The sequence below is a fragment of the Eurosta solidaginis genome, chromosome 2 (assembly GCF_040869045.1).
Source record: "Eurosta solidaginis isolate ZX-2024a chromosome 2, ASM4086904v1, whole genome shotgun sequence".
Lineage (NCBI taxonomy): Eukaryota > Metazoa > Arthropoda > Insecta > Diptera > Tephritidae > Eurosta > Eurosta solidaginis.
The window spans coordinates 108752007-108779319 of NC_090320.1; the positions used below are offsets into that span (position 1 = coordinate 108752007).

Below are 27313 nucleotides of genomic sequence, written 5' to 3' on the forward strand. Positions count from 1 at the left end.
GTACAGCAACAAGTGACGCTATCAGCAGCAGAACATCAAGTGCAGCAGCTGAGCAAGTAAGCAGAGCAGCGGTAAATCAAGTGCAGCAGCAGTTGGTACGGCGCACAGTGTGCGGAAAAAAATTTTCATTATTCACATTCTTTTAAAATTATATTTTTCAATTTTGACTTTTCAATAATTATTTTTCATACCTGTTACAAAAATAATTTGCATTATATTCAAAATTAATTAAATTAAATTACTTACAAAAAAAAGAAAAAAAATTGATTAAACTTCAGAAACATCTAGGTTTATGTGTAATTTTATAGGTGGTACTGTGGGACAGGGTCGGACAAAAACAGAAAAATTGTTTAAGTTGGTTTTTTTAATGGTGGTCCGAATTTTCGCAACCCATATAAAAAATCTTAATATTGCTGTAAAGGTTGTTGAAAGGCCTTTATTTTGATATGCATATCTTTAAACTTTATGAAGAAAAATTTTGCAAAACCCCTGTTTAAGCAAAAAAATTTCTTTTTTTTACCAAAAATTTATTTTACCAACACAATTTCCAGCTGGTAAAATTATTGAATATTAAATAAATCATAAACTTGCATTAAATGTGCTATTTTCAAATCAAAGCACTGCGTTTTTATACTTATGAACTCTTAACAGTACTTATGTCCACTGTGCTTCCCAACAAATGATGGTCATCAAGTGTGCGATGCTTTTAAAGTGAGTAAATGAGAACAGCTGAGATTTAGTACTCATTCAATAGCAATGAATATTGGATACAAGTGTATAATACCAGCTCTAAAATAAAAAATGTTTGAAAAAGAATGTGAAGCAATTCTGCAATCGAACTTTTTTGTGTGCACTAAATTTAGTATTAAAACAAGTTTTGTACATAATACTCCAGTAGTGGAATCCTATATACGTAGTATTTGGATCAGCCGATTATAAAAGGCGAGTCGTGGGCTCCCAACAAGATATGCCGAACCTGCTATACCATTTACAAAAATGGTCTACCGAAGAAATTAATCAATTTTCTTTTGGAGTTCCTGCAATTTGGTATAAACCACGTAATTATATACCTAGATACAGTATTGTATATTACCATGATATAACTATTTTTTTTAGATGTACATAACAGAAGCACTTATCATGTATATTTAAATTACCATATTGGTGATAACTGGATAAAACGTCGCAAAAGAGAGTGCATTGAAAGTTTGTATAACAATGTTGATGACGCTCTAAGAGAAATCATGGCTATTTCAGAGGTAAATAGAATAAATTTGAAAGAGCAAAAAAGCGAAATTGAAAAAATGTTGAGTGAGCATAAAAGGGAAATAAGCGATTCCATAACTCACAACGAAAGAGAGATGAAAATAATAGTAGAAAATATCTATAAGGTGAACTCAGAAAAACTTCAGTTAATGAAAAAAATAGAAAGTTTGTGCTTGGAAAATAAGGATAAACTAAGTAAACCTAGTATACCGAATGAGGCGCTCACTAAGCAAAAGGATGAAATTATTAATGAGGTTAAAAAGGTTGCTAATATCCCTAATGAGGCATAAGTAAACAGAAAGAGGAAATTATAGAAGAGGTTAAGAAGGCTGCTAATCAGAATAAAGGTGTTGTCGGTGCAAATGTTTCTACATACCACGAATTGCTCTGCGCTAAGCTGAAGTCCTACTTTGGTTTTAGTTACAATTCATTAGCGTTAATTAAAAGTTATTTAGCCAACCGATACCAACGAGTAATTATGGGGTCCCAAATGTCACGACTTAGTGCAGTAGTCTGCGGTGTGCCTCAGGGGTCAATTCTTGGGCCGTTGCTATTTAGCTTATTTATCAACGACATTTTTACAGTCTGTAAATTTGTTACTATGCACGCTTATGCAGACGATATTCAGCTTTACCTTTCTAGTCGTATTGATGACGTCGATGATCTCTGTTCTAAACTTAACGCTGACATCTCAGAAAATTTCCATTGGGCTAATCACAACGGGCTTCGTCTTAACGCAAATAAAACTTACGTCTTACCTATATCAAAGAAAAAGTTGGCTGAGACGGGTATCCCACCGATTTGTATTGGTACCGACCAAATTAAACTGGTGAGTAAAATTACAAACCTTGGCTTTGTAGTCAACTCCAGTTTGACTTGTGTTGACCACATTAACCAGGCTATAGGAAGGGTGTATGGCGCACTGCGAAATCTGAGGCTATCGGCGATGTTTACTCCTCGTAACATCCGCCATAAATTGGCTATCCAATTAATTTTACCTTATTTGACATCTTCCGAGTTGATATACAATAAGCTAGACTCGCACTCGGCTCATCGGTTAGACGTGGCCTTTAACCATATAATACGCTATGTGTATGGGCTTTCGAAATTCGACCACATATTCCGTTGGAAATCTAGCCTTCTGGGATGTCAAATATCCGACTATCTCAAAGCCAGGAGCTGCATTTTCCTTTTCCGACTCATGCTCACTAAGACCAAACGACCTTATAGTACCCACATTTAAATCTGTTGCGTCGACTAGACTATTCTTCGTGAACACTATACGTACCTGGAATTCTATTCCCAATGCTATAAGAAATAGTATAAGTAGGAGCAACTATAAGAATGTTATCTATAACTATTTTTCTGATAATAGTATGTAGACTGGCCGTGTATTTGATCACGATACTAGAATAAATTACAAATTACAAATTAGGTTTTATGGCTTACAATATATATATATATATATATATAACATAAGGAAGAAGAAATAGTTAGCAGGATTGCTGCTCAAAATGAAGTATTGAGAGAGGCCAAATTGAAATGTGTAAAAATTATCCATTCTAAGAAAGATATCAGAACTGCACATATCAATGCCATAATAGATATAGAGCACAAATATTTTGAAGACGCTTTGAAATGCAAGAAAATTAACGTTGGTTGGGATCGATGCCAAGTTTACGATGGGCAAACGGTCAGAAGGTGCTATAAATGTTTAGGATTCAATCACATAGCAAGTAATTGCACTCACAAACAAAGATGTAGCAAGTGTTTAAGGGAGCATAAAGTTGAGGAATGTAAAGAGAATGCACCTTTAAACAAATGCGGAAACTATTTGGATGCCAATAGCCAGTTAGGATTCAAGTTAGGTACTGATCATAACATTATGAGTATCGATTGTCCAGTTTATCAAAGAAAACTCAAACTGGAGAAGCAAATAGTTGGTTTTTAGCAACCAAAACGTAATATACTGGGAAGATACGATTTTAATTTAAAATGCATTTATTTAAATATCTGTAGTTTGTTAGCTAATAAAGCGGAACTTGAAAGGCTTTTAGAAGAAGTAGATCCGGACGTCTTATTGTGATCTGAAGCTTGCATAACATCAGATATTACTGATGGCGAAATAAATATTGCTTTTTATAAAACAGTTCGTTGCGATTCGCATAGCAGGCACACAGGAGGGGTTGTATTACTTTTGAAAGAAGGAATCGATTTTAAAGTTAGATATAATAGATCCATAGAAAAAAACGTATGGTGTGCAATAATCAAATTAAAAAACTTTGATTTCAAATGCTAAATTGGTGTGTTATACCATTCCCCTAGCGCTAGCGATAGTGAATTTTTAGATTACTCAGATAACATACTAACAGATGTTTATGAAAGTGACACCAATTCCCTTTTAATTGGTGATTTTACCATAAACCTAAATGTAGCTTCCGCACATAGCTGTAAATTAAATTAGGTTTTCGCTCGTTGCGCTATCAAACAAATGATATATTTTAATACTAGAGTTAAAGAAACGTCACAAACAAAAATCGATCTATTATACACAAATGCAAACATACAGTCTTGTGTAAAACTACTAAATAATAGAATATCCGATCACGAAACAGCCTCATTTTCCATCAAAGTTAATAATTCAAATCCCTTGCGAAGGATGATTACCTCAACGTCTTTGGAGAATTATACTGCCGAAAGCCTTTTAAATTTATTAAGAAATTGCGACTTTAGTATATTGAACGGCATGATTGTAGATAATATGTTCAACTAGATAAGTATCTGTCTAATCAATTGTATGGGGGTATTAACGATCGAGAAGAGCAAAAGCGTAAAACTGAGAAATAAGTGGTACGACCACGAATTGACCAAAATGAACGATCCAAAATACCACTTACGGTCCGAAGCTTTGTCAACGGGTGATTTCACAGAGTTCAACAATGTTGCGAAGTATTATAAAAAGCTTATAAAAAGAAAAAAGTTAAGTATATGGAGAATAGGGTTGACTTAAATAGATCGGATAGCAAATCAATGTGGAGGCATCTTAAACAAGCAGTAAACCTAACTGAAGTGAAAGACAATATACAGACGGTAATTGTAAAGGATATTACTTATAAAACCCCAGAGGATATAGCCGAAGCGTTAAACTAATTTTTTATTGATAGTATTGTTGATATTAACCAAGGAATTGAAAGTCTAGATAGTGGCCAAAATTTGCAGTCCAGTACGACTACATATCTAGAGTTTAAAGAAATTTCAGTTGAAGAGTTAACTCGGATGGTTAACCGATTTCAAAATAAAATTGGTGGAAAGAACCTTCTTTCTGAAGGAGTTATTAAGGATTCGGTATCCTATATGGGACATTTCTATGCCGCAGTTGTAAATAAATCCCTCAGGTCTGGAATAGTGTCTGAATCATGGAAAATATCAACAATAGTACCTATTCGGAAGGTGAAAAATTCAGTTCTAGCGGAAGATCTGACACCGATTAACACATTACCATATTTAGAAAAAATTTTAGAGTTAGCCGTAAAAAGTCAACTTGTTAGCTATCTTGAAAATAATAAAATACTTAAATAAAAAAAAAACAAATAAATGTAAGGCGCGATAACCTCCGAAGAGATCTAAGGCCGAGCTTCTCTTCCAATTTGCGTCGTGCTCCTCTTGATTTGTCCCTACAAATTGGCCGGACGGGACCTACATGTGTGGTCCGTGATGATTGTGAACGGGAGGCCCTCCACATAAGGCCGGAACCTCTTCACGCTCAGCACTGCTGCATAGCACTCCAACTCCGTCACGCTGTAATGTCGTTGTGCCTTATTCAATTTCGCCGACATATACGCGATGGGTCGTTCGTTACCGTCCTCATCTTTTTGGAATAAAACTCCACCCACCCCGTCGGTCGAAGCGTCGCACCGTATAAAAAAGTGTTTATTGAAGTCCGGGTGAACAAGCACCGGGGCTGATATGAGGCTTTGCTTCAGCTGTTCAAAAGCCTTTCTCGCTTCGTCAGTCATCTCAAACTTCTTTATTCTGTCCTTAGTGAGGTAGTCGTGCAGCGGCGCTGCAATGGTTGTGTAATCCCCAATGAAACGGCGGTACCACCCTGACATGCCCAGGAATCGTCGAAGCTGTTTTGGGCTTTTCGGCTGAGGGAAATCTCGCACTGCTGCTATTTTATTGGCATCTGTCCGTATACAACCGTCGCCTACCACATACCCCAAATACCGTACTTTGAAGCAAAACTTGCTCTTTTCTACATTTATCGTCAATTTGGCTTCGCGTAAACACTTAGCGACCTTTTCCAAAAAAGACATGTGTGACTCAAAATCTACGGAACAAACTAACAGGTCGTCAAGATACACAAACACACTTTCACGTAAGGCGCCCGGACTGACCTTGTCCATAAGACGACACATCCGCTGAGCGGCATTACACAAACCAAAAGGCATCACCGTGAACTGATAGAGTGGTCTGCCAGGAACGGTGAATGCTGTTTTTTCTCTAAAACGTTTTTCCAAAGGAATTTGCCAAAAGGCATGTTTAAGATCAATAGCTGATATAAAATGGGTGTTTTGTAACCTACTTAATATACCGTCAATATGTGGCAACGGAAAGGCATCTTTAATAGTTCTAGCATTCACCTTCCAGGCATCTTAACATAACCTGTTGCCTTTAATTACTAGCGAAACGGGAGAGCTCCAGCTGCTATTACTCTCCTCAATAACACCCATTAATAACATTCTATCTAACTCGTATACTAATTTTTGGATCGCGGGCGAGATAGGGTAGTGCCTTTGCTTAATCGGTATATTTTCTTCTACCATCTCTATACTGTGTTTTTCCACATATGTTCTGCCCAATCCTAGTACAGCAAAGGATGGGAATTGCTGTCTAATATGCGTTGTAACGAAGCTTTTTCGTGCCCCGTTGCTTCTTTGATATTTGCTGGGGTATACTCGCCGTGCCCAGGGTTCGTTTACAATAAATTTGTATTAAAGGGGCACCTTGCAAATCGATTTAATATAAAAAACTTCACTCTCTTTATTGGTTCTAAATTCTATAATATAAAATAAAACGTGTTTGTATACTTCATTTTCAATTTCACTTGGATTATCTTGCGGTATCCTTGATTGCGGTGGCGGGCCTTAGCGGTCCGGCCGTATTTCGTTAGCTGGGTCCCGTTAGTATGTGGCGTCGGTGCCTTGACGCGCCTTATGGCGGCGTCTCTCTCTGCTGCGGTGCTCTGTCGCGCCTTTCGTCGGCGTCTACTTGTACTGCTGAGGCGATGCCCTGTCGCCGTGTTCCGTTAGACGGATCCCGTTAGTATGTGGCGTCGGTGCCTTGACGCGCCTTACGTCGGCGTCTACTTGTATTACTCTGCTGCGCCTTGCGTCGGCGTCTATTTGTATTGCTGGTTGCTGGGTGATTCTCTGCCACGCCTTGCGTCGACGTTTATGCGTGACTCTGCTGTGGTCAACGTCGTATGTTGGCGTAGCTCTGCTGCGGCCAACGTCGTATGTAAGCGTGACTGCTGTGGCCAACGTCGTATGTTGGCGTAGCTCTGCTGTGGCCAACGTCGTATGCTTGCGTGAATCTGCTGTGGCCAACGTCGTATGTTTGCGTATCGCTGCTGCGGCCAGCGTCGTATGCTCGTATAATTCTGCTGCGGCCAACGTCGTATGTTAGCGTAGCGCTGCTGTTTCTGCCGAGGCTTACGGCGGTGGTGCGCGGGCTCGCGTCGTTGTGGGCCTTTGCTTCGCAGGGAGCGAGCGTGGTCTAAGGCGTTGTAGAGCGGTCAAAACCAGCTTACCACAATCCTCAGCCCACGGCTTTCTCTTATGAAGGGAACTGTCTTGCGATGGTCAAAACCGATACGCCTTTCAGATGCCCTCCAATTGCTTCTCGGGTAACAATCACAACTTCGCGTTCCGTTAGCCTCGGTACAGTCACGTTGTGGCGTTTCACTTCAATTCACTGCTACTGCGGATGCCGACGTACTTCTGCCACGGTTAACGTTTGGATGAGCGCGAGATCACGATGCTGTGGAGGACGTTTGCGAGAGAGCAAGCGTTGGCTTAAGCGTTGTAGAGCAGTCAAAACCAGCTTACCCACAATTCTTAGTCCACGCCTTTCTCCTATGAACCGCACTGGCTTGCAATGGTCAAAACCGATATGCCTTCCAGAGCGCTCCAATAGTAGCTCCGGTCGCAACCACAACTGCGTGCTGACTGCCTGCTGTCCTCTTGTGTTTTTCTTTTCATAGCTAATGCTCTTGATGTTGCTAGCATAGTTCGTTGCGTTGCCATGGTTCCGGTGTTGCTATGGAGTGTTGCGGCAACTCGCTGTGCTAGTGATGTTTCAGAGACTTGATTGTGTTGGCTATGTTGCTGATCGTATTCTTGTTTAGATTTTTATTTGTGTTGCGTTGTCTGTGTTACTGATTCGGTGTTGTAGGGCGGTGGTTTTGTGTGGGCCAAATTAAGGGCTTATATTTGGTCCTCACACTCCCCCCCCCCCCCCCCCCCCCCCCCCCCACTTCGGCGATTTAAACCCCCGTGTCTGCTACTTGGATCGTTACCTTCCTTCTGTTCATCGTGATTTTGTACCTATCGGTTCGGAATTTCACCCGGGGGTTGCACCTCCCTTCGGCGATGTCGGTGAACAACTCGTACTTTGTTTACCACCTCCGGGAATTGTTCTAGCGCTGGGCCCTCTGCATCCCCGGCGAGTATTATTGTTCGGCCGTATTCCGGTCCCTCCGCTGGGTTTGAACCAGGTTCTGCCTGCGGCGGCTTATGGCTGGGCTGGGCGCGTACTGTTTTGGCGCTGTTGGATAGTTTTGCGTTATAACTCTTCATTGTAGATTGTTGGTTTGTCAAGAAATTCGTAGCAAAAGAACGTGTTGTCACCTCGGTGGTTTGCGATAGAATGACCGGTGCTTGCTTATCCTCTCATCCTTGATATTAATTAGATTATTTTCCCTGAATTTATTTTAATTTCCCGCGATGGTCTCTGCTGCATGATATGGCTTTAGCTCCCCAATATTGACCGTTTTCTCCTTCCCGCCGTTGGTTTTTCGTACTTTGAGTATCACTGGTGATACATATCCTAGGATCTGGTAGGGTCCGTCATATTTGGGGGCCAACTTTGCCGCGAAATTTTCGCCGGCCTTGGAGAGATGGTGTTCCTTTGCGAGCACTAGTTCGCCGACTACGGCGGTCCATTTTCTCCGCCGTAAGTTGTAGTGCCGTGCTTGATCTGCCGCCGCTCGTTCCATGTTCTGCCTCACTATTCTGAATGCCTCTTGCATTCTGTCAGATTTCTCTTCTGCCGTTGTGGTAGCTGTGCCCGTCCCCAGGTTGACCTCGTCAAACAATGCCCCTGGTAGTCGCGGTTCCCGTCCTTGTACGAGGAAGGCTGGACTGTATCCTGTGGACGCGGTCACACTAGTGTTGATGGCCAGCTCGATTTCTGGGAGACGGTCGTCCCATCTGTTGTGCTGTGATCTGGTGAGTTGTGCTATGATTCTCTTGATTGTCCTGTTCGCCCGTTCCGTCGGGTTTTCTTGCGGGGTGTAGGGCGCCGTGAATTGTTGTCGTATCCCCATTTCCCTGAGGTAACGCTGCCACATTGTGCTGGTGAACTGGACGCCGTTGTCCGATATCAGTATCTTGGGAGCACCAAATCTTGCGAGGATGCGTTCTCTGAACGCACGGCGTAGGCCTTCTGCTGTCGCACGCCTCATGGGGACCAGTTCCACCCATTTGCTGAAGCGGTCGAAAAATACTAGTAGCATCGTGTTCCCGTGTGTGGATCGTGGGAGTGGTCCAACGAAATCGACGCATACCGTGGCGAATGGTTCTTGGGCCACTTGTGTGAGCATCTTTCCGGCCGGCTTTTGCTGTGTTTCCTTGTACTTCTGGCAAGACTCTCACTGTCGTACGTTTAGACTGATGTCCCGAAACATTCCGGGCCAGTAGTACCGGTTGGCAATCCGCGCTACTGTCCGGCGGATGCCCATGTGTCCAGCGCTTGGTATATTGTGATTTTCTTCTAATACTCGTTGTCGCAGTGGTGTGGGTACACAAAGTTTCCAAGGTACCGCTTCCTCATCTTGTGACCGGCAGGGAATATGGCGGTACAGTTGTCCATCTTGTATCATGTAGTCAGAATATTTCTCGGGGTTGGTGCGCACTTAATTCACGCGCTTGTGCCACCATTTGCATGGTTGCTCTGTTGTCGTTGCCAGTCGTAGGGTCTCCAGTGGCTGTCGTGATAGTGCATCCGCTACCAGGTTCAGCTTTCCTTTCCTGTACTGTATGTCGAAGGTGTGCTGCTGAAGTTCCAAGGCCCATCGTGCTATACGGCCGGAGGGGCTTTCGATGGAGTTTAGCCACTTTAGAGACATATGGTCCGTGATTACCCTGAATCGGTACCCTTCCAAGTATGGCCTCATCTTGCGTATTCCCCAGACGATCGCGAGGCATTCCTTCTCGGTAGGCGAGTAGTTGGTTTCCGCCTTGTTGAGTTTCCTGCTGGCGTAGGCGATCACGCGTTCCCCGCCTTCCAAATCCTGTGTCAATACGGCGCCTAGCCCGAAATTGCCTGCGTCCGTTTGCAAGGTGAAGGTCTTGGTGAAGTCCGGACAGACAAGTATCGGTGCTTCCGTTAGTTTTTGCTTTAAGACCTCGAAGGCTTCCTGTTGTTCGGCTCCCCACTTCCAGTGTTTGCCCTTTTTCAGCAGGGTTGTGAGTGGCTGGCTGATCGTCGCGAAGTCGAGCACGAATCGTCGGTACCAAGATGCTATACCGAGATATTGACGCACCTCTTTCGTGTTCGTTGGTGGTTTCAGGTCTTTGATGGCTGCAACTTTCTCGAGGTCGGTGTGAATTCCCCTGTCGCTTACTACGTGTCCTAGGTATCGAATTTCTTTCTTGAAAAACTCGCATTTCTCTGGATTTATTCTGAGGTTGGCGGGCTGTAGTCGTAGCATCACTTCTTTCAGGTTGCGAATGTGATCCTCCAAGGTGGATCCTATGATGATTATGTCATCGAGGTAAGCGAAAGCGTAGGGTTCCATCTCCGGTCCAATAACCTGATCTAGTGCTCTTTGAAACGTTGCAGGGGCGGAGTGTAGGCCGAACGGCATAACGCGCCACTGGAATAACCCGCGTCCCGGTACCGTGAAAGCTGTGTAGGGACGGCTCTGGGGCTCCAGTGGTATTTGCCAGTAGCCATTTTTCAAATCCAAACTGCTGATATACTTCGCCCGTCGTAGCTTGTCCAATATATGTTGTATTCTGGGTAAGGGGTACGCGTCGGGTACGGATCGGGCGTTAAGCTGCCGATAGACCACGCGGTGCCCCCTAGTAGCTCTGGCATGGTTTTTGGTAGGAGATCCACGTTTAGCGCGTACACTTCGGCTAACTCCTCTAGCCGCTCGATGAACGCTAACGGATCCCGTCCGCCGTCGTACTTTACTGACCACTTCCGCACTTGGTCGATGATGGGTGCGAACACAACGGTCGGTGCTTGAGTTACCTGAGACGTATAATTTATGGCTGATGCCTTTGTCCCTGATGGTAAGTACGGTTGCCCGCGTTGCGTATTCCGTGGAGGAAATTCCAGTGGGTTCTGCTGTGGTTGACCCCCGGTCGTGGTTCCTTCTGCGGCCGGAGGGATTGGTGTCTGGGAGGTGCCGTTGGCTGGTACTGCTATTCCTGATGATAAGTTCTTTTGTGGGGGTGCTGTGTCCCTGGGAGGAAACGCGAACTGGTCTCGCTCTCCTGGTCTATCTGTGTTGTTCATGGTTTCCCCTCCGTTTGACGGAATCGGTGTCTTAACCTCATTTAAGTCACTCGTGTCTGTTCCCTTATAAGCGGCTTCTATGGATAACAATTTTTCCTGTATTTCCGCGTCAACATTTGCTTTCGAAGCCAGAGCTGCTATGCGCTTTCGGATCTACCGGGTGGTGCCTGTGTGCTCCATACCCAATTCCTGTGCGATGGATATCAGCTGCTCCTTTGAAATGTTGTCTAACCACGCAGTATCAATCTGGTCGGCCATTTTACGGTTAGGTTTCTAGTCAGTAATGTTCCTTCTGACGTTGTACGATTTGTAGGGTCCCTGCTCGGGCGCCAATTGCAACGAAGCTTTTTCGTGCCCCGTTGCTTCTTTGATATTTGCTGGGGTATACTCGCCGTGCCCAGGGTTCGTTTACAATAAATTTGTATTAAAGGGGCACCTTGAAAATCGATTTAATATAAAAAACTTCACTCTCTTTATTGGTTCTAAATTCTATAATATAAAATAAAACGTGTTTGTATACTTCATTTTCAATTTCACTTGGATTATCTTGCGGTATCCTTGATTGCGGTGGCGGGCCTTAGCGGTCCGGCCGTATTCCGTTAGCTGGGTCCCGTTAGTATGTGGCGTCGGTGCCTTGACGCGCCTTATGGCGGCGTCTCTCTCTGCTGCGGTGCTCTGCGCGCCTTTCGTCGGCGTCTATTTGTATTGCTGAGGCGATGCTCTGTCGCCGTGTTCCGTTAGACGGATCCCGTTAGTATGTGGCGTCGGTGCCTTGACGCGCCTTACGTCGGCGTCTACTTGTATTACTCTGCTGCGCATTGCGTCGGCGTCTATTGGTATTGCTGGTTGCTGGGTGATTCTCTGCCACGCCTTGCGTCGGCGTTTATGCGTGACTCTGCTGTGGTCAACGTCGTATATCTGCGTAGCTCTGCTGCGGCCAACGTCGTATGTAAGCGTGTCTCTGCTGTGGCCAACGTCGTATGTTGGCGTAGCTCTGCTGTGGCCAACGTCGTATGCTTGCATGAATCTGCTGTGGCCAACGTCGTATGTTTGCGTATCGCTGCTGCGGCCAGCGTCGTATGCTCGTATAATTCTGCTGCGGCCAACGTCGTATGCTAGCGTAGCGCTGCTGTTTCTGCCGAGGCTTACGGCGGTGGTGCGCGGGCTCGCGTCGTTGTGGGCCTTTGCTTCGCAGGGAGCGAGCGTGGTCTAAGGCGTTGTAGAGCGGTCAAAACCAGCTTACCCACAATCCTCACCCCACGGCTTTCTCCTATGAAGGGAACTGTCTTGCGATGGTCAAAACCGATACGCCTTTCAGATGCCCTCCAATTGCTGCTCGGGTAACAATCACAACTTCGCGTTCCGTTAGGTGGATTCCGTTAGCCTCGGTACAGTCACGTTGTGGCGTTTCACTTCAATTCACTGCTACTGCGGATGCCGACGTACTTCTGCCACGGTTAATGTTTGGATGAGCGCGAGATCACGATGCTGTGGAGGACGTTTACTTACGAGAGAGCAAGCGTTGGCTTAAGCGTTGTAGAGCGGTCAAAACCAGCTTACCCACAATTCTTAGTCCACGCCTTTCTCCTGTGAACCGCACTGGCTTGCAATGGTCAAAACCGATATGCCTTCCAGAGCGCTCCAATAGTAGCTCCGGTCGCAACCACAACCGCGTGCTGACTGCCTGCTGTCCTCTTGTGTTTTTCTTTTCATAGCTAATGCTCTTGATGTTGCTAGCATAGTTCGTTGCGTTGCCATGGTTACGGTATTGCTATGGAGTGTTGCGGCAACTCGCTGTGCTAGTGATGTTTCAGAGACTTGTTTGTGTTGGCTATGTTGCTGATCGTATTCTTGTTTAGATTTTTATTTGTGTTGCGTTGTCTGTGTTACTGATTCGGTGTTGTAGGGCGGTGGTTTTGTGTGGGCCAAATTAAGGGCTTATATTTGGTCCTCACAGCGGCTTTGTGCCGTTGTTAGGGAATGTTGTACTTCGTCGAAAGAGAGGTCACCCTCGGCGGGTACGAGTTCTAAGATAGCCCTATCATGCACACACTCGTTCACACTTTTTCCGACAACACTTAATTGAAAAACACGCCAGAACTCGATCCCTAAGTACACTTATTGAGTAAGCTCGGGGACAATTAAAAATTCTAGATCCCTGGTTTCCCCATCCCAAGTCACAGGTAGAGAAACCACTCCCTTCAGTCGGGTTTCTCCTCCATTCGCGGTTCGAACCTTTTGCCCTAATAATCGGGTTATCTTCTCTTCTTTCCCCTCTAGGAATTTCATGGCTCCTTTGCCCAGGCAACTGGAACAGGCACCTGAATCTAACAAGACGAGAGTGTCGTGCCCTCCAATCACTGCACGCGCGAAGAATTGATTATCTCCCTTCAATGTTACGATGGTTGCAACTATTTTTTGTTGTATTCTCTTTAGAGTACGATGGTTTTACCGCATTTTCAAAATCTTAATATATAAAAAACACGTGTCACAGGTTTGAGGCTAATGGACTCCTAAACTACTGAACCGATTTTGAATTTGTTCTGCACCCCGTGTGTAGTTTGATCTAACTTGAAATATAGGATAGGTTATATCTCAGTTTATAGTCGCAATATTATTTTATTTGAGGGGACCCGCGATTTAGAGGTACTATGACTTTTTTATACTCAGTTGAGCAGAGCTCACAGAGTATATTAAGTTTGATTGGATAACGGTTGGTTGTACAGGTATAAAGGAATTGAGATAGATATAGACTTCCATATATCAAAATCATCAGGATCGAAAAAAAATGTGATTGAGCCATGCCCGTCCGTCCGTCCGTGCGGTAACACGATAACTTCAGTAAATTTTGAGGTATTTTGATGAAATTTGGTATGAGCACTCATCTCAGATCGCTATTTAAAATGAACGATATCGGACTATAACCACGCCCACTTTTTCGATATCGAAAATTTCGAAAAACCGAAAAAGTGCAATAAATAATTCATTACCAAAGACAGATAAAGCGATGAAACTTGGTAAGTGCGTTGAACTTATGACGCAGAATAGAAAATTTGTAAAATTTTGGACAATGGGCGTGGCACCGCCCACTTTTAAAAGAAGGTAATTTAAAACTTGCAAGCTGTAATTTGGCAGTCGTTGAAGATATTATGATGAAATTTGGCAGGAACGTTACTCCTATTACTATATGTACGCCTAATAAAAATTAGCAAAATGGGAGAAGGACCACGCCCACTTTTAAAAAAAATTTTTTTTTAAAGTTAAATTTTAACAAAAAATTTAATATCTTTACAGTATATAAGTAAATTATGTTAAAATTCAACTCCAGTAATGATATGGTGCAACAAAATACAAAAATAAAAGAAAATTTCAAAATGGGCGTGGCTCCGCCCTTTTTCATTTAATTTGTCTAGGATACTTTTAATGCCATAAGTCGAACAAGAATTTACCAATCCTTTTGAAATTTGGTAGTGGCATAGGTTTTATGACGCTGTTTTCTGTGAAAATGGGCAAAATCGGTTGAAGCCACGCCCAGTTTTTATACACAGTCGTCCGTCGGTCCTTCCGCATGGCGGTTAACACGATAACTTGAGCAAAAATCGACATATCTTTACTGAACTTAGTTCACGTACTTATCTGAACTCACTTTATCTATGACCACGCCCACTTTTTCGATATCGAAAATTACGAAAAATGAAAAAAATGCCATAATTCTATACCAAATACGAAAAAGGGATGAAACATGGTAATTGGATTGGTTTATTGACGCGAAATATGACTTTAGAAAAAACTCTGTAATGTCATACAAACACATTCCAGGGTTTCCCTCGGTTCATTTTCCTACATGGTTATTTTCCTTTATGTTGTCACCATAGCTCTCAACTGAGTATGTAATGTTCGGTTACACCCGAACTTAACCTTCCTTACTTGTTTTTAATACAGGAGAGACTTTAGTTGTTCCATGTGCAATTTTTAAGCCGATTTTCAAAAGCAACGAAAATCTGCATTTCGTTTTAATATTATAGTGAAGTGTGAAAAATAAAAATCTATATATATAAAAAGAAAGGCTAAAATGTGTGTTAGTTGGTCGCTGGTGTTTGAAGAGATGCGTCCGTCGATTTTGTTCAAACTTTCACACAAGTTGCATAAACCTCACGCGGTGGTTACTGCAGGTACAGGGTCTCGAGATATAGGCCAAACGTGGGCCAGTGAATGCCTAGATAGAGTTTATACAATATGGATATCAAATGAAAGCTGTTGATTAGTGCTTTGGTACAGAGCAATATATTATCCAGAGACGGACTGGGACTGGGATTAGGACTAGGACTGGGACTGAGACTCGTAGTGGGACTAAAATACATACCACCCTCTGGGACAGGAAATAAGGGATGCAGAAGAATGAGAAGAAATTGAGAGAAGAGAAAAGAGAGAAGGAGATTGAGAAAGAGATAGAATGAGACGAAGATGGAGATAGATGAAGCGAAAAAGACGGAGGGAGGAGAGAATAAAAGGATTAGGAAAAAGTGAAGAGGGGGGAGGGCAGAGTCAGACGGAAAAAGCTTATTAAAATGTATGCAGATAGGCCAAATTTAGGGCAGGACAACGTGAGTGAGAAACAAGTTTTTCTGTCACACAAAGCCTGAAGACCGAGCAATTTTCGCCTGCTAGTATACGATGGGAGACCATCGGGCCAATGAAGCAAACGCAATGCAATTTTTGTAAAAATTTGTTGAACTCTCTCACGTTTGTGCGAGTTAGCTTTCGAAAAATGGATTCCATATTATTGAGCAGTATTCCAGACAACTTCTTACCAATGAGGTATGAAGTGCCTTCTGCGTCATAGGGTCCTTAAAATCTTTTGAGTTACGTGTAATAAATCCAACCATTGCAAAAGACTTCGAGACAATGAAATCAATGTGACTTGAAAAGGGAAGTTTAGGGTCAAAAATCACACCCAGATCTTTAATCTCATGACAGCGATTCACAGATCTGTCATTTAGTTTATAATTAAAATATGTTGCGGCTGTCTTTTTAGAATATGAAATAACACAACATTTGTTTGCGTTTAGGAGCAAGTTATTGGTTGAGCACCATTCGGCAAAAGAATTGAGATCGGATTGTAAGTTTAAGTGGTCGGAAGTATCACGGACTCTTAGAAAAAGCTCGACGTCGTGTGCAAAACATTTAGCGAACTTGAATTGATGAGGCAGCTCATTAATAAAAATTAGGAATAATAAAGGACCGCAATGGGTACCCTGAGGGATTCCTGACCAGGCGTTGATAAGCAGGGATGACCTATCGGCTCCAATTGACACATATAGCATCCTGTTTTCCAAAAAACTTGAGAAGAATTTTAACAGGTTACCATTGATACCGTACATCGCCAGCTTGTGTAGCAGTATAGAATGATCGACCTTGTCAAACGCTTTAGAGAAGTCCGTATAAATAACATCAAGTTGCTCTTGGCTCTCAAAAGCGGCGACAATTTGATTGGTGACTAAAGCTAAATTAGTGGAAGTGGACCTTCCAGGAAAGAATCTATGCTGGCACTCAACTATAGCACTACCGATGTAATCGAATAGTTTACCATGTAATATATGATCGAATACTTTTGCCAGATTACGCTGCTTAGTTGCATATATCATTGCGGATCCAGATTTATATACGGGATTTATGGAGCATAATTTCCATGAGTCTAAACAACTTCCATTGCTCAGGCATTCCCGAAAGAGAAGCGCCAGAGGCTCTGCAATGGTGTTCGAACATATTTTGAAGAATAACGGAGAAATCCCTCAATATCTGATTTTGTGCTACTTGGCAGCTTAGAGATCGACAGAAGAACATCATCTGCAGTAATATCAAAAGAAGAAATTTGAGATTGGTATCCAGAGTGAAATACCGGAATTGGCGAAGAGGTAAACTTTGAATATACCTTCTGAAATAATATATACTCCATGGTCATGGGGAAGCTATTAGTCTGTCTCTTGGAATTTATAACCGACCAAAAACTAGACGGATTTGTTTTCAATTTCGATTCAAGTTTAATCATATATTGCTTGAACAAAAACTTAAGACAATCAAATTGCCTTTTAAGTGTAATGTAATTAAGTCGATAAGTTTCATTAGAGCTATTTCTTTATCTTTTGAAGGCTTTATTTTTTCTATTATTAAGTTTTGAATTATACCAGGGTGGTTTCTTACTAGAACTATTACGTTTTAAAGGTACGAAACTCGAAATTGTTGATAACAGTATTTCAAAAACAAATTTACATTTGAATACAAGTTTTTGGTTTTAGTCCCACTCACATTTGACTTCTTACATTTCGTAAACAATATTCAACATCTTTTAAATTATATATGAATCCCGATTCCTACTTCCCGTTTTGCATGGACATTTTTCAGCTAATTCCAATCGTTGGGCTTGGATTTGCGTACAACAAGAGCGTAAAGTAAATAATTTTGAATATTTCTTCTCATTAATTAATCACTAACCTTTGCTATTTCAATAAAATTCACTAACTCAAGTTTTTTCAATAAGTATTCGTAACCAATTGTATAATTATAAAATCTTAAAGTTTTCAGAAATACATACAGCTCAGTAAAATCATTTTTCTTAACAGGTACTGGTTCAATCTAATAAACTTTCATTCAAATTAGATTTCACAAAGTACAAAATATCAGGCCAGACGTGAGAGTATTGATTATGCAACACGGTAAACGAACATTCAAAGCTGCAGTTATACAAGTTGTTGTAATGCGAACACCAGTTACGCAGTAGATTATTTTTGGCAAAATTTTGCCCGCAAAGTGGTAAATGAAAAGGCACAAAGTGCCTGGACGTTCTGCCAGGAACAGCAAAATTTAGTCGACTAACTAGATCAGAGGAGTCAATCTCGCCCATAATGAGCGTATGAATGAACATTACCCCTAGTAAAGTTCTTCGATTTTCTAAAGTTGGCAGATTAATAAGGAGAAGCCTATTTCTATATGGTGGCAAATGCACACTTGAATCCCAGTTAAGACCACGTAGTGTAAATATAATGAATTGCTTCTGTACCGACTCAATACGCTTTATAAAGTTTTGATACCCTGGGCACCAGATACACGAACAATGCTCTTAAGATTGGTCTTACCAACGAGCGTCTTAGTCAGATACGGATCATTAATATCATATGATATAGTAATTTAAGTGGAAATTATAGAGGCAACAGTAATTTCAGATATAACGACAATAGTAATTCTCGATTTAGCGGTAACGCAAATAGGCACAACAGTAATACAAATTTTCGAAATAACAATTATAACAGAGGCAATAATCGCAATTATAATAACAATTCCAATAATAGCAATAACAACCGGTCCGAAAATAACAGAAACTCCAATAATCAGCGTACAAATTCTAGAAATTCACCCAATGTTCATTCTTTAAACGCCGAAGCCCCTCAGGCGCGAACACTGAGGGAGCTGGATCAAGATCTATTAAACGAACTTCTTCCACATAAATCAGTTTACTGTTTGAATCTTAACTATTCCGATTTTATCGAACTTAAATGTAGCGATTCTTGCAAATCTTGTAGTTTTCTTGTAGATTCTCAAGCATATATTTCCCTTATTAAATTTTCAATATTTTTATTACAATATTCTCCAATTAACCATAATGGAATTATTAACATAACAGGCGTAATTTCAGAAACCATTTCGACTTTAGGCACAATAAAAACCAACTTAATTGCATATAACTTTTTGATTCCGCATACTTTACATGTAGTTAACGACGATTTCAATATACCTTCAGACGGAAATATTTTAGAAATAAATATATGCATTGAACAAATGCGTGGTGGCAACGGCGCGAACCCACGTATTTGTTATAGAATGATTAAGGCGGAAAAAAGGAAGAAATAAAAACACCAAAAGGATTCGTATTAGTAAAAGGAAATACAATGGTTTTTATTCAGTATATTGCAAGGAAACAACAAGTGTTAAGGAATAGTTTATCAAATGTTGTGCGAAATTAAAAGTATTGGAAAATTATTAGCACTTACGTGACGTATGTTGGCAGGATGCTTTCATTTCGACGGCTGGATCAAAGGAGGCCGCGCGCTTGGCGGAGAAAAGCTTTGAGCCCACTATACAGCCACTTTCGTTGAGTTTCCCCGCCGAAAGTTCCTATATAGCCGGTCCATAGCAGTAAAGTAAAAAAGTTTAAAGTATACGTGCACAAACAATTGCAGCTTATACATATGAACGCATGTGTATATTTGTGAACACACATTTATGAGTGTGTTGGTTGATTAGGTAAATTGCTACCAGGGAGGGCAAATATATTTAGGCATGTGGCCTAAACATACCGGCCCCCTTGCCGTAAGCAACAAAAAAAATTTAAATCAGATGATTTCGAAAGCATACAAGCCATGGCACGTCTTAGGATGTCGTAGGGTGGACTTCGTGTCTCGTTCTCCTGTGAAGAAAGAAATAATTTGTTAATTAAACGTACGTGGTTTTTGATTCCGTGCAGTAATTATTTATTTGTATGGAAACTCCTATTTTTGGCAGGCTCCTGAGACTACCAGCCCGAATACGGTCGGTTGGGTCAGGAGACCGCCAACTGTTGTTGCTGGCGTTCCATGCTACAAAACCATATATAGCTAGCGCTGGTGCAGATGGTTTGGCTACGGTGTATGTTTAAGAATAAATTTGTTTTTGTATTTTGGACGACAATTTGCAATGTAATCATCAAAAGTACGAAGTGTACGCCCTATTCTGGTAAAGCCACCGACGCCCACGCAAGTTTCCATGCTAGCTTTATGAAACTGTGATCGCATATTAACTAGTGGCCATTCAGGGGGTGGGCAAAGTGGCCGTTAGAAGAGGAGCCACTTTCTTAGTTGGCTTACAGCTTTCAGTGGAGCTTTGTATGTCATAACAGAGGCTTTCGCCGTTTGTTGCTTGCTACGCCTTTTTTTCTGTTGGTATGATTTGACGCATACATTACAGCGTTTACATGGTATTCCACCAGGTTTTTTAAAGAATGGATTGTTTGAACGCGCTGACGAACGCTTTGTTTGGAATGGCGCTTACTGTAAGGTAACCCTTACGGCACGTGTTGCGTGACCATAAAGTCAAGCAATGCTTATTAAACACAACCATAGTTCACAATAAGGGTTACCTGTCAAAACAACACATTCACAATAAGGGCTATCTGTCAAATGAATAGAAGCCAATTAATTCCGCGAATTTAACTTGTACAGACGTAAAATTCAGTACATCGTAATTTCAACATCATTTTAAGATATATACATATATATCTCACTATATCAGAGCCTTTTAATTTCGGTTTAATACAGTGCAATTATAAAGTGTAGCACTTTGTTTTTATTGAAAACGGAATTCTTTCGTGAGTATAAAACAGTATCGTGAGTTCTTCCACTAGCGGCTATCGTGCCTCATATTAAAAGAAGCGTTTCAACAAATTCATGGCGACCATCTCGGCCAAGTCGAAAATGGTTGCACCACACTACTACGCAACTTCAGCTGCCCAGAAATGCTTAAATTCGCGCTACCAATTATGTTAGGATTTGTCTCCATAAATCAAGTGCAAGTAAATGGTCAAACATTCTTCTGGTCAATCATATCGCGACGTTCCATAAATCGTGCTGGCACACGATTCTTTGCGCGCGGTAGAGATGAAACGGGTAATGTAGCAAATTTTGTTGAAACGGAACAAATTGTCGAGTCCAATGGGCAGTAAATCTCCTTTGTGCAGACACGTGGTAGTATGCCTTTCTTTTGGCGACAGTTACCCCATCTGCGTTACAAACCCGATCCGGGGCTGGTTCCAGCAAGGATCATTTAGCTGCATCTATGAGGGATTTTGATACACAAATAATGCTTTATGGACGACAAATTATATTAAACTTGGTGGACCAAAAACGTGCCGAAGGTACGCTAGAACGTGCATTCCGTACATTCGTACAACAAATGGATAATCAAAAATGTACGTTATGACGCTTTTGACTTCCATGCTCAATGAAAAAAAATGCGTTGGGACCGTTTGCAAATTCTGATTGATCGCATTGCTCATGATCAGGACGAGTTTTCGTTTTTCGATTTACGCGAAGACGGTAGTTTGGTTTCATGCAATTCCTCTACACGTTATCATCTCAATAATTTTGCGGATGGTAGTAGGCAGGATGGTTTCGATTTATTCGTGGGCAAGTATGTAGTCAAACCTGATGAGGGGAATCTACTACCTTCGCCATTGGTAGTGAAGCGCACATGGCGTTATAATACGATTCCCTCCGTTTTGCTCTTTGCTGTTGCAATGCTTTTCATCACGGCAATATTCCCGGCTGAATTTAATACCGAAAGCTTACTATTCTTATTATTATGGGGCACAATTATTGGTGTCGGTACCACTGGCATATTACATTATGGTGTAGAATTCGTTGATTGGCCACGTTTGTTCCCGCCAATCAAAATTGAAGCCCAGAAATTGTGGGAAAGGCGTTATTATGTGTGTTTAGATGAGAAATGATGGTGGAATCCTGAAAAAACATAAAGAACAGCTGTAACGCCTAAAGTAAATAAACCAAATTAACAACAAGGCAAATGTGCACAGAGTTTACTTATTCAAATAGAAGTTAATTTGCCCATATGTTACGCATATTTGCTGCTACAGTGTTCATCGTAATTCCTAGCTTATCTACAGCCCATTTTATATGTTATTCTAAAAATGAGTTAAATAATAGGTAAAAAGAACGATTCGGAGTAAATGATAGTACTTAGCAACTAAAAAAAACAACGTTTGAGGAATTAGCAGTAAACAAATTGAGGTTTTATCCTAGCGAAGAGATCATCATCGGGACCGGCTAGGGATAGATGTTGACAGCATTCATTTTGAAAACATTTTCTACAGCTCGTGGTACAATACCCGGATTATTAGGCGTGCCCAATTATGTAAAGGTTTTACCCGAACCCGAAGGGCCATATGTTAACACCGTAAAGCTATCTGAACTGTCAATACGTGGTGCAATGCAAATACGGTATACCTCGTCCTGTCGTACGCTACTATCGAATACCGCAGAAAAACTATAATGCTGCTCCATTTTATTTTTGTTATTACTTGTTGATATTGTATCATTCGGCGGCCCAGCAATGAGCACATTACCGGTAGAGGTAACAGTCTAAGCTGTTGAAATCTCCCATACAGGTAAATAAACGAGCGCAGCATTTAAATCTATGGATAGATCACTGTTCGCATTGCTTAGAAACTTTAGAAGAAATCGTTATACATGGCTATGTTTTGGATCCTTATACCATTGTAGGAATTTCACGCCTACGCTGACATACCCTTAAACGTGAGAAGTTTAGGTGTACTGTAGATTTTAAACAAACAGTAAAAATATAGATACACATTTTTTTTTCTTAAATACATACAACATACATATACTCCAAAACATCATGTAACTAAGCAAAAATGGCGTTTATTGTAAAGGTATCTCAGCAATATATAACAGCTTTATTAAAACAACACCCAAAGTATAACGAAAAGTTGGATGATGAAGGGCTTGTCAGTGATATTTTGTTTCTATATCTTTTTAAAAAACATAACATTAAATACAATATATAACCAAAAGAAGTAAGATTCATCAAACTTAAACGATTTAAGCACAAGCGGTTGTGGCCGCAATGTGCCAAATATGGTAAACACGCAAAGGAAAAAACTTTGAGGGATTTCGCAATACGCAAGGAAATTTTTCCTCGGCTGTTATGAATTTCTACAATACTGAAGAAAATCTACATGCATATCAGAAAAAATTCATTTTTGTAGAATCGATATCTGTGTAATTTGACAGAGTTTCGATGGATTTTGGGGGTTGTAATTGCTGCTTTGTATTCTGGGGCAGATAGTTTATCTACGTTAGGGTGAGTTAGCCTCGTTGGGGGGAACGAGAGCTGGGTTATCGGTGTGTTGGCCTCGTTCGGGGTGAACGGGAGCTGGGTTATTTGGGATAGAGGAAGGTGGGCTATTACAGTTCATTTTCCTCGTCCTTGGGCGGAAGTAGTACCAGTTTTGCGATTGGTCTGGTAATTTGTCCTTTAATTGTATTGACGTCAACAACACGTACACGGTTATCGGAACCTGGGTGTGTGTTGACGATTCTCCCCATTCTCCACTCGTTGGGTTGTAGGTTGTCCTCCTTTATGACCACTAGGTCCCCGGGTTTTAAGTTGGATTGTCGATGTTTCCACTTATACCGTTTCTGTATTTCGGTGAGATATTCCGACTTCCATCTTTTGCAAAATGTTTGATGAAGGGCTTTCATCTTTTGCCACCGGTTTACGATTGAGGCAGGATTTTCACTACAATCGAGTTCAGGTGGAGCTAAAAGATGCCGACCCACGAGAATGTGGCCTGGAGTAAGCGGCTCCAGGTTGGAGGGGTCATTGGATGAGGGACTGAGAGGCCTAGAGTTGAGGCAGGCCTCAATTCGACATAATAGGGTCGTAAACTCTTCAAGAGTATATTTATGATCGGTTGCGATCTTTTTAAATGGGTCTTAAAACTTTTTACCCCCGCTTCCCACAAACCTCCCATGTGAAGAGCGCTTGGCGGTATAAAATGTCATTCTAAAGTGTGATGGCTATATTTATTCAATGTTCCGTCCCTCGCTTCACGCAGAAATGCTTTAAACTCGGATCGTAAAGATCGCGAAGCTCCGACGAAGTTAGTACCATTGTCGGAGTAAACGTTTTTCGGACAGCCTCGTCTGGATACAAATCTGGCGAAGGCAGCTAGGAAGAACCCGGTACTAGGTTCGTTTGTCGCTTCTAGATGGATGGATTTCGTCGAAAAGCAGACGAACAGACAAACATATCCTTTTGAAATTCGGCATCCCCTCCCTCGGTAGGATTTTATATCGAATGGTCCCGCGATATCTACCCCAGTGTTGGTGAAGGCCCTAGTAAAGATGGTGCGCTCTTTCGGAAGGATCCCCATAAGTTGCGTTTGTGTCCGCTTCCTGTAAATAGTACAGTTACAGTTGTGGATAACAGACCTTATCATGATTTTAACGCGAGGGATCCAGTACTGAGTGCGGATATGACGTAGCATCAGCTGGTTCCCTCCATGCAGGGTGGTCTTATGAGAGGATTGAACTATAAGTCTGGATAACCTGGAAGTGTAAGGAAGGATAATGGGATGACTTTCGTTATGGGACATGTCTTTGGATGCCCCAGTCCGCCCCCAGTTCGAATGATGCCTTCTTCGTCTATATATGGATCTAGGGGTAAAATATCACTCTTGCCATTTATTAGTTTTCCTGACTTTCAAATTTGCGTACTCTTCTTGATAATGTTGCCTTTGGCATATTGTTATCAATCTTCGTGTTGTTTTTCTATTTCGTCAGGGGCTATCGAATGAGATTCCCTTTTAAAGGAGGCTTTAGTTTTTGGGTGTGTTTTCTGGAAAAACCGAAGAATATAAGATATAACCCGTAAAGCCATTGGTAAATCGGACAACCAATCCAGAATGTCCAAGTTATTTTTGACCGAAGTTGTATGAACTTTCACCCTTTTTCCTCCATATTCGTATTGTAATCTTCTTCTTATGTTGGCCAATTTTCGTTGTCTTCTTGTAACCAAGAAGATCCCTGCCACCACAAAAAATTGTTGATTAGATCCGAAGCGAAGGGGCCTCTGCTCGCCAAATCTGCAGGATTTGACGCGGAGTCTACGTGCCGCCATACTTTGTCTCCTACCTTGTCGATGATTTTAGTTATTCGATGTGCCACGAACATGGTGATTTTCGGATCCATGCCAGCACTATAGTTGAATTTGTCCAAAGGGTTACTTTAATGTTCGAAAGTTTCATATTTTCAACCACAGATACCATTAATTCTTATAGTAGAACTGCACCGCAGAGTTCGAGTCGAGGCAAGGATATGATTTTGACCGGGCTACTCTCGTCTTGGCCATCAACAGGTTGGTGAAGACTTGATCCTTTGTTTGTACCCTCAGGAAGACAGTGGCGGCATATGCTTTTTCCGAAGCATCGCTGAATCCATGTATTTAGATATTGTCCTTTAATGTGTAGTGAACCCATCGCGGTATGCGTATATCGTTGATCTTTTCGTAGTCAGTCATGAATGATTGCCACCGATGTAACGTGGTTTCAGACACGTCTTCATCCCAGCCTGTCCCTTCTAACCAAATATTTTGCATTATCATCTTGGCTAATATTATGACTGGTGCCAGCCAGCCAAGAGGGTCGAAAAGTTTTGCTATCGCAGAAAGTATTGACCTTTTTGTTACGGCATGGTTATTGTCAAAGGGTTTCACTGTGAAGTAGAAGTAGTCGAAATGGGCGTTCCACCTGATACCGAGTGCTTTTACCGTGCTGGTGTCTTCAAACTCAAGAAAATCCTCGCTTAATAAGTGTTGCTTCGGTATACCCTGTAGAATTTTCGTGCAGTTGGACGTCCATTTTCGCAATGGGAAACCTGCCGATTGTAACGCCGATGATATTTGATCCCTTGCCCTTATCGCAGTTCCGATGCTGTGCCCACCGGCGAGTACGTCATCAACGTACATACAATTTCGCAAGATATCTGCTGCCATTGGATGCGAGGTCTCCACGTCATCAGCGAGTTGGTGCAGTGTCCAAATCGCAAGGTATGGAGCACAATTCACTCCAAATGTTACTGATTTTAATTCATAAGGCTTGATTAGAACCTTGGGGCAGTTGCGAAATACGATTCGATGGTATTTTGTTTGGTCTTCATTGACCCATATTTGGCGATACATCTCCTCGATATCGCTGTTGAAGACGTATTTGAACAGTCTCTAACAAAGTATTAAGATTGTTAGGTCGGATTGAAGTATTGGGCATCATTTAAACTTTTCCGTTTGTGGTAGGACATGATGCACTAAATACTACTCTAACTTTTGTTGTTGTACTTCCCTCCTTTATAACAGCATGGTGAGGTAGGAAGTAACAGTCGGTTGAGTCTGGCGGGGTATTACTGACTTCTTTCATATGCCCGAAGGTTTCGTATTCAGATACAACTCTATTGTATTATGTTTGTAGGTCGGGATTTTTAGCTAATCGTGTCTCATTGCGATAAAATTGAGAGCACGCACTTCTTAGAGAGGCACTTAAGCTAAATTCTTTCCTAAAGGGTAAGGAGACTACGTATTTGCTATCGTTGTTCCGAACTGTTGTGGATTTGTATATCTCCTCGCAGTAAGTGTCATCGTTATTGATGCTCCTCTTCTTTGGAATTTCCTCTATCTCCCAAAAAGCCGCCAGTTGTTTGTCTAAAGTGACCTCGTTGAAATATGAAACTAGGGTTTTATTTGTATCAACCGCATCTGTCCGGCCTGTCAATATCCAGCCGAACACCGTTTCTTGTGCTATTAATGTATTCAGCACATCTTTCCCAATGCCGCCTAAAAATCTGGGGGTATATGTCTCCGCCCAGAATTAGATCGACTAGCTCATTGACAAAGAATATTTTGTCAGCCAGTACTAAGTCAGGGAATGCTTGCCTAGTCATTGCGTTTATTTGGTAAGTTGGAAGATTCCCTGTTAATTGTGGTAAAACCAGCATGATTGTATTAATCCCGATTAACGGGTCTGTTGGTGACCGCAGTTTTATGTTGCACGCTTCTTTTACTTGTGCAGATATTGTATTATTGATGCCCCAAACTTCGGCATGCATGCGTTTAGTTGGCAGATTTATTCTGCGCTTGAGTTTCTCGGTAATGAATGAACATTCAGATCCCGAGTCTATTAGGGCTCTCGCCGAATAGTCAACACCATTAAAATGAATATTAACCGGAATTGTCCCTAGTAATGCTCCTTTACTTGTATTAGCAAAACATGAGTTCACATTATTAATCGGAGCATCTTCTCTTTCAGCATTGCGTCGTATTTGAGCTTCTCGTGACGTAGATGCTCCGATAGTGTCTGAAGTATTTGTTGGTTTTGGCTGATTCGAAATATGAAGCAGCGTATGATGTCTTAAATGACATGTGGCACAGTTCATTTGACTGGTGCACTTTGTTACCGAATGGCAGCAGAAAGGCAGTTTATACACCCACGGCTGCTCTTAATTTGTTCAAACCGTTTAGTAGGCGTTAAACGTAAGAACTTTTCGCACTTTGCTATTCGATGTGCAGGACTTTTGCACATCTTACATGTAGGTTTGGCCACACTTGCTTGATAGGACCC

At 41.7% G+C, this 27313-nt stretch overlaps 1 protein-coding gene and 1 pseudogene across 1 annotated transcript in view; both read left to right on the forward strand.

Moving 5' to 3' along the window:
* Kdm5 (Lysine demethylase 5) overlaps positions 1 to 27313 on the forward strand; it is a 624217-nt gene that overhangs the window by 193184 nt on the left and 403720 nt on the right. The window lies entirely within an intron of this gene.
* On the forward strand, positions 1868 to 21613 carry LOC137239324 (phosphatidylinositol-3-phosphatase SAC1-like; annotated as a pseudogene).